Consider the following 8,357-nt stretch of genomic DNA (forward strand, 5'->3'; position numbering starts at 1 on the left):
AGGTGCCAGCCACCACATCCAGCTAATTTTTGTATTTTTAGGAGAGACAGGGTTTCACCATGTTGGCCAGGCTGGTTTTGAACTCCTGACCTCAGGTGGTCTGCCTGCCTCGGTCTGCCAAAGTGCTGAGATTACAGGTGTGAGCCACTGCGCCCAGCCAAAATTATCAATCTTATCTCTGTCGTATGTGTATCTTGTGATATTGATAACTGTCACAGAACTTACTTTAAAGCTGTTGGTAGACACTAATACTTATTTATTAATTATCTGAAGAAAGGCAAAGAACATTTTTTAAAAAGTAAAAATCATCAAAATAATGTTTTGCCTGTATCTGTATTGGGACAGTATATTTGGTGGCCTTAGATTATATTTATAATACTTATCCCAGTGTGACACTATTTTTTAAAAAATTAAGATATATATACATATATATTGTGAAGAATCCAAACAGGACAAAAAGCATAAAATGGTGAAGAGGCCAGGTGGGGTAGCTCAAGCCTGTAATTCCAGCACTTTAGGAGGCTGAGGTGGGTGGATTGTTTGAGGCCAGGAATTCCAGACCAGCCTGAGCAACATGGCAAAACCCTGTCTCTGCAAAATAATATAAAAATTAGCCGTGCATGGTGGTGGATGCCTGTGGTCTCAGATCCTTGGGAGACTGAGGTGGGAGGATTACCTGAGCAGAGAAAGTCAAGGCTGCAATGAGCTGTGATCATGCCACTCTATTCCACTCTGGGCAACAGAGCGAGACCCTGTCTCAAAAAAAAAAAAAAAAAAAAAGGCCAATAATCTATTTCTCTTAGTTCTTCTGCTCAAAGGTGAACATTTCTTATGTATGCTTTGAGAGAAAAAGATTCATATGCCTCTATCAACATATGTATGTAGACCCTTGTATTAAGTTTCCTGTGGCTATCATGACAAATCACCACAGACTGTGTGGCTTAAAACAACAAAAATTTATTCTCTCAGCGTTCTGGAGGCCAGAAGTTCAAAATCAAGGTGTTCATAGGGTGATGCTCTCTGCAGCCTCTGGCGGCTCCAGGCGTCCCTCCTTGCCTTGTGACTGCAATACTGCAGTCTCTGCCTCTGTTTGCAAATGCTCCGCTTCTCTGTGTCTCTCTTCTCTGTGTGTCTTATGAGGACACAGGGTGTCTTATAAGGCAGCGTGCATGGTGTGATGCTGAAGTGCATAGGCACTGGGGCCAAACTGCTTGGGTTCGAACCCCAGTCCCACCACTGACCAGCAGTGCAAGCCGGAACCATTACCCAGCTGCTCCTGCCCGGGTGCTAAGTGGAGATGATGTAACAGTACTTTATCTCACAGCACCTTAATACGTTCATACTTGGAAAGTAGCCACAGCAATGCCTGGCAAGAAGATAACCTGTGTAAATGCATAATAGGCTAGATTTTGTACAATTGATGTCACACTCTTCTTATGGTTCTGCACCTTGATTTTCTTTCTTTCTTTTTTTTTCTTTTGAGCCAGAGTCTCACTCTTTTGCCCAGGCTGGAGTGCAGTGGGGCAATTTCGGCTCACTGCAACCTGTGCCTTCTGGGTTCCAGTGATTCTTCTGCCTCATCTTCCTGAGTAGCTGGGAGTACAGGTACCTGCCACTACACCCAGCTAATTTTTGTGGTTTTAGTAGAGATGGGGTTTCGCCATGTTGGCCAAGCCAGTCTTGAACTCCTGGCCTCTGGCAATCTACTCACCTCAGCCTCCCAAAGTGCTGAGATTATAGGCATGAGCCACTGTGCCCAGCCTGCACCTTGATTTTCTTCACTTCATAGTATATCCTGAAATCTTTACCTCTCAGCGTACAAAAAACCATGTGATTTACACCAGACTCCTTACTATTATGACTTCTCTTCTATGTCAGTCACTATTCCAGCCACTTTAAATTCAGTATCTTTCCTAAAAGTACTCCCGTTTTGTGGATGAATAAATGGAGGTTAAGGAACCTGTCCCAAGCCTCACAGTAAGTGGCCAAGTGGGGAGTTCGGCCCAGTACTGTTTCTTTGTTTGCTTAACTGTCATTGCTGTCTTCACTATTACTTGATTTTTGTGTTTTTGTCATCCCCTTGCAGACGTTTCTGAGTTATGACAGCCTCGACAAGAATAGTCTCCTTGTTCCTGAACGTTGGTGTTGTGATGCAGTCTCCTAATGAGACATGTCAATGTGCCCAGATCTGCAGTGATGGTTGTGTGTTTTCTTAAGACCTTTAGTCCACGGTTACTTGAAATTCCCTCAAAGCCACAGCCAGCCCTTTCCTTTGGCTTGTTTCACAAATCTGGTTTCCCAGGGTCACAGATACCTGCTGCTTTCTGGCTGTCTCCTTTTGTCAGTGGAGCAGAGATCCATCCACTTCCTACTGAGCCTCCCCAGAGACTTCCTGTTATGTTTGATGAGTAAGGATGAATCGTAAGAAGTCAGCCTTTCTCTTCCTCCTGAAAGCAGAAGTGATTCTTACCGAGATGTCCAACTTTGTCATTAGCCGAATTGTAAGGTCTTACCTTGTCTTTTTTTTTTTAAATAAAGATGAGATCGTGCCAGACAGTGAGATAAATTATGGAATGATTGTTTTACTCATGCCTTCTGTTCTTTTCAGAACTCAGTTAAGTGAGAAGTCTGGGGAAAAGGGTTTACAGTCCACCGGAAGTCTCTGCTTAACCAGAGACTTCTGGTAATCAGCCTTTGTTGATGTCATTCTGAAATTCTTCTAAATGGTCTTTAGAAAATTGATTTTTAAATGAGTCCTGTAGGATTTCAGTGTTATTTACTATTCCTAAATTAAAATCTAAACCATTTAATAACACCAAATGTTGATCAGAATGTGGGTATGAGTCCTTCTATATATGGCTAAATATGTCATCATAAATGTGTATCAACCAGTAAATGGTCCTTAGAAGCTGATTTTCAAAAACCCCAAATTGTGGAACTATACTTATTTTATTTTATAGTATCTCATCCAGCTGAAATAATGCTCAAAATCACTTGGTAAGGGAAACTGCAATTATTCTTGAAATGTTAAATATGGTGATAATAGAAAACAGGCTGTTTAAAATAACTTTCCACTCGGGTGACAAATGTAATATCCAGGCTGCAAACTCTTACAGAGAAATATTACCTTAGAAAAATATTTCTCTTCACATTGAAATGTTTGTAAGTTGCTTCCTCACACGAATTAGAAAATTTGATCACTGGTTTAGTCTGTAGCCCAGAAAAGGCTGCTAACTCATACCTTCTGACCTTTCAAAGGGAAATATATACGTAGGAGTAATTCCAGTATGCGCCAACAGATGGCACCAACCTGTTTCTAAGGTATTGCTTTACTCAATTTTAAACTAAGAACTTGTGTTTGTCAAGCATTTGCAATTGTATTTCTGTTCATTTGCAAGTTATTTTCTCTTCTTCTGAAAAAGAGAATCTGGTAAGTAAAAAGACTTATGTGACTTTTTCACATTATGACACAGGTGCTTCAAGTAAGCAAGTTTGCTAACCGTTCATTTTATAGGAAATAGGTCGTTTCCTTAAAATTTTTGCAAAATGATTTGAAGTGTTTTTTTCGTAAATGTTGCAGATGTCCTTTGAATTTCACAAGCAGGATGAAGAGCAGTGTCTTTACAGCTGTCTTAAAAAGATGGAAAACAACTAGTGCTTGCGGTGATAAGGAAAAAACTGATGTTACTTATTTCTTCTGCTTTGACCTAGTGAATTTTCTCTTTTCATCTTTCTCTAGTTTATTGTTTTCAGTAACATTTAACAGTAATTTATATATACCACTGATATGGCACCTATGTATTATACGTTTTTACAGCAGAAGTGTGTTTGATCTCCCTTGTCGTTTGGTACTGTAATAGTTTGCTAGTCTGTGTCTGTCCCAGATTCATAAGCTTTTTGAAAGCAGGAATTATGTCAGTCCGATTCATATTTATATCCCTGGTGCCTAGTGCGTAGCATGGCACTGGCAGAAAAATAGACTCTGAATAAACATTTATTAAATGGAGGAAGTGGCCGGGACCAAGTCCTTCACAACCTTGAATCTGGCACAGTCTAGCAATTGCCTTCCTCCAGGTCCCTCCACCTTCAGTGTGACAAATGAAACAATGTTTTTCTTGCCTATTTGTTGACTTGATTATGTGATCTTTTCTCCTCTTATCTCACTTAATTTTTTTTTTCTGGTCTCTCCTTCCTTGTAGTTTTAATTTTCATAGGTCTTGTCTACCCTTTTTTTTTCTGAAATATAGCTTATTTCATCTATTTCCTCACCCTTATTTGATGCATTTAAAAAATCAAGAGCTTTTACCTGTTTATTTATTTTTACTTTCTTTAAAAAACTGTGAACTCTCTAATCTTCCACTCTCATCTTCCCATTTTTCCCTCCTTTTTTCCCAATAAATATAAAAGTTACTATCTTGTTGGTTTAGTGTATACCCTAAGAACTGCCTCAGGGTATGAACGCCTCTGGAGGAGTATTGCGTTTTTGTGGCAGGATACTATAGGGACAGCTGACCAGCTTTCCCATCCGGTGGCTGATTTTCAGTCTCGTGAACCCAGACACCATGGGTCTGGTTGTCAGGGACCTGTAGGGTGGATCCTCGTCTGTGAATGTCAGTTATCTACTATTATCTGAAAGCTCTCCATCTTTATATTTTAATATTGCAAATAAAACAAGCATGTTTCTTTAAATATAAAACATTTTTACACAACTATAAAGACAACTCTTAAATTGTCTTATGATAACTTTTTTGGATTATAAAGGGTGTTCAAAATGAGACATTTTAGGGATATCTGAAAGTACAAGAAAGAAAATTAAATTCATCTATAATTCAGAGATTCAGAGGACCATTATTATTAGTATTTGGTATATTTCATCACATTTTTTGTCCTTTAGCTTTTATGTATATGTCAGGTTTTAATCGTATTTTCCAAAATTAGAGTCCTACTACACACATTTTTTTTTTTTTTTTTTTGAGACAGAGTCTCACTCTGTCACCCAGGCTGGAGTGCAGTGGCGCCATCTCAGCTCACTGCAAGCTCTGCCTCCCAGGTTCACGCCATTCTTCTGCCTCAGCCTCCCGAGTAGCTGGGACTACAGGCACCCGCCACTATGCCCAGCTAATTGTTTTTGTATTTTTTAGTAGAGACGGGATTTCACCGTGTTAGCCAGGATGATCTCAATCTCCTGACCTCGTGATCCACCCACCTCAGTCTCCCAAAGTGCTGGGATTATAAGTGTGAGCCACCACACCTGGCTATAATTTTCTATTACTGTATTCATTTAACATTATCATTTTTTCAAAGTACAGTATTTGAGGCTGCATATTATTTAATTATATATAACTGATTTAACCATTTTCTACATTAGATATTTTGATTTTTTCAATATTTCATTATGTCATGAGTATCCTTATAGTCATATCTTTTGTGTGTTATTTTTGACTATTTCTTTAGAAAATTCCTTGTAGTCGAATTGCTAAAATAAAGGGAGGTATATTTTTAAGAAATTTATATAAATTACCAAATTGCCGTTTAGAAAGGTTGTACTAATTTTTCATTCCTGCCTAAGTGGTGAATGAGGGTTCTTATTTTAGTTCCCACCTACCAACCCAGATATTATATTTTAAAATTTTCCTTATTTGATAGGTGAAAAAAACATCTTGCCTTTTAAAAAATCTTTTAAGAAACAAGAATCCTTCTTTGACCCCCTTTGTCTTTTTATGCTTAAATATCTTATAGCAAAAATAACAGGCATTCTGGTAACCTATTTCTAAATGCTTTATTGTCTATCTCTAAAAAAATTACATTTTCCTAAAATAGCCAAATAACATTATAAAAAATTAAAATTTATTTCTTAATAGCATCTGATAGCTGGTCCATCATAGAACCTGCCCCTCCTCTTGTTACTGAATATGTTTTGTAGCAAGTCTGTCTTAACTGAGATCTAATTCAAGATCATGAGTTTCATCTAGATGTTATGTGCTTTTTTGATTTAATATGCAGTTTTATTTTTTGTGAGATTGGACGTTATTCATATTATTGGCAATTGATTTTTGGCAAATTATTCAGTAAATAGTACAGTAAACTTATTTTTGAATGTTAAAAGTTTGAAAAATGTAGATAAAAATTAAGAGGAAAATAAAATTCCATTATAATCTTACTGTGCAAAGATAATCACTGTTCATGTCTTGATATGTATCTTATTAATTTTTCTACTTGCATAGGTACATATTTACTTTGTTACGTTTTAAATAAACTGCTTTTTGTCACATATAGTGAAAATATTTTCATGCAATTTGATTTTTATTATTTGTAAAGGATACATAGTACTATTTAATTATACAGAGATACTAAAGTTTATTTGACAACCTGTTATTTTTGGATAATTGAGGGGTTTTTTTCAAAATATAATTTATTTTTGCCAGGAGGAGTGGCTTGTACCTGTAACTGCAGCTCTGTGGGAGGCTGAGGTGAAAGGATGGCATAAGCCCAGGATCTTAAGCTATGATCGTGCCACTGCACTCCAGCCTGGGCAGTGGAACAAAACCCTATCTCTTAAAAAGAAAGTATTTAAGAAAATAGTAATGATAATAATTTATTTTGTGCTGGGCACTTTATTGTATTCTTTTATTGGTGCTAACATTTTTTTCAATGACTTCTCTTTGGTTTTCCACATTGACAGTCTTATAATCTAGAAATAATAATGATTTTCTTTCTTCATTTCAGTATTTCTTCCTGTCATTTTTTTCCTTTATTACAGTGGTTAAAACTTCCAGAAAAAACAATGTGTGCACTCTTGATGTTGACTTTAACAGGAAGGCCTTGGGGTGGGATACTGATTAAAGTTAGATATTTGAGGTATTCTTTATCAAGTTTTCAAAGTATCTTTTAAATGTCTAAAGTTGTATTTTTAATCAAAGATGAGAACTGAATTTTATCAAGTGAATTTTTCACCTTTATAGAGATGCTCACCTATTTTTGTTGTTTGACCTACTCAGGTGAATTATTGTTACAGACTTGTTAATGATAGACCATTTCTACAATCCCAGAAACATCCTAATTACTCATTGTGTTATTTCTTCAGGACACAGCTAGATTGATTGGGGTTTCTTCATTCTGAGCTCTATCCCTTCCCCACAAATGACTGAAATTTATCCCTTTCATGTGTATTTTCTCATAATTACTCTTAATTTTATAATATATATACTTACAAATATTTTTCTAACAACATCAGGAGTTAATTGGCATCTATAGCTTCCTTTCAATCAGACAAGTATCTTACATGGTTTTAGTGCACTCTCTCCCTCGCTACCCCACCTTCAGCCGACTCCCTTCTTATCATTGGCAGTTTTTAGCTTGAGATTTTTGTTAAGATTTTTGTCATCAATGCTTTTTGGTACTTAACACTCAATGTTACTACTTTTCTTTGCTAAATAATCCTTCTTGTATTTTATTATTTTGGAGTCAATTTCTTTTTAAACTCTCCATCCTCTGTGAATTCAGATATGGATCTGTCTTCCATGTCTTTTAGCATTTTAGTATGTTTTCTATCTCTTTAGCCTCCTGTGCTGAGTTTTGGGAAAATTCTCCTTGGTCTTCTCTATCATTAATTTTCTCATTAGAGGTGCTATTTGCAACTCAACTCATCCAATGAGTTTTTCATTTCAATAATTGTCTTTAGTTTCCATGATTCTTACTCTATTTTTATTTTTTTAATTTTTTATTTTTTTAATTTTTTTATTTTTATTTTTTATTTTTTGAGACGGAGTCTTGCTCTGTCGCCCAGGCTGGAGTGCAGTGGCTGGATCTCAGCTCACTGCAAGCTCCGCCTCCCGGGTTCACGCCATTCTCCTGCCTCAACCTCCTGAGTAGCTGGGACTACAGGCGCCCGCCACCACGCCCGGCTAGTTTTTTGTATTTTTTAGTAGAGACGGGGTTTCACTGTGTTAGCCAGGATGGTCTCGATCTCCTGACCTCATGATCCGCCCGTCTCGGCCTCCCAAAGTGCTGGGATTACAGGCTTGAGCCACCGCGCCCGGCCTTCTTACTCTATTTTTAAAAGAATCTTGCCTCTTTCTGAGGATATCTATTATAAATGCCTATTCTGCTCTTTTTTTTCCATTGTATTGGATATTAACTTCTTTCATATCTTGAGTTTGGCTCCTTTCTATTATGGTGTTTGCTTTCTGCAGTATCATGCTTCTTGATTGTGCAACTGTATTTAGGGCTTCTTGTGAAAGTGCTTGTTGATCTATTTTCATAACCTGCTTGTTGGGATGCTGGATCAAACCAGTCTCTACTAATTTTCTTTTTCTTTCTTTCTTTCTTTCTTTCTTTCTTTCTTTCTTTCTTTCTTT

General features: G+C 37.1%; 2 protein-coding genes across 8 annotated transcripts in view; both read left to right on the forward strand.

Annotated features, from left to right (window-relative positions):
- Window positions 1–2,480: 2,480 nt before the first annotated feature.
- Window positions 2,481–8,357, forward strand: part of TLR6 (toll like receptor 6) — an 18,934-nt gene continuing 13,057 nt past the window's right edge. Inside the window, exon 1 of one of the 3 annotated variants that reach the window (XM_023224649.2) lies at window positions 2,481–2,501. The gene's annotated coding sequence lies outside the window, so the exon portion shown is untranslated. Of the gene's footprint in view, window positions 2,502–3,301; window positions 3,431–8,357 lie in introns of those variants that run through there. The other 2 variants (XM_023224648.2, XM_023224646.1) reach the window with 2 other exon arrangements.
- TLR1 (toll like receptor 1) overlaps window positions 3,416–8,357 on the forward strand; it is a 47,759-nt gene continuing 42,817 nt past the window's right edge. For all 5 annotated transcript variants that reach the window (XM_023224653.3, XM_023224654.3, XM_023224655.3 and 2 more), the window contains exon 1: window positions 3,416–3,430. The gene's annotated coding sequence lies outside the window, so the exon portion shown is untranslated. The remainder of the gene's footprint in view (window positions 3,431–8,357) is intronic.

Source organism: Piliocolobus tephrosceles, chromosome 3, assembly GCF_002776525.5.
Source record: "Piliocolobus tephrosceles isolate RC106 chromosome 3, ASM277652v3, whole genome shotgun sequence".
In the NCBI taxonomy this organism is placed as follows: domain Eukaryota; kingdom Metazoa; phylum Chordata; class Mammalia; order Primates; family Cercopithecidae; genus Piliocolobus; species Piliocolobus tephrosceles.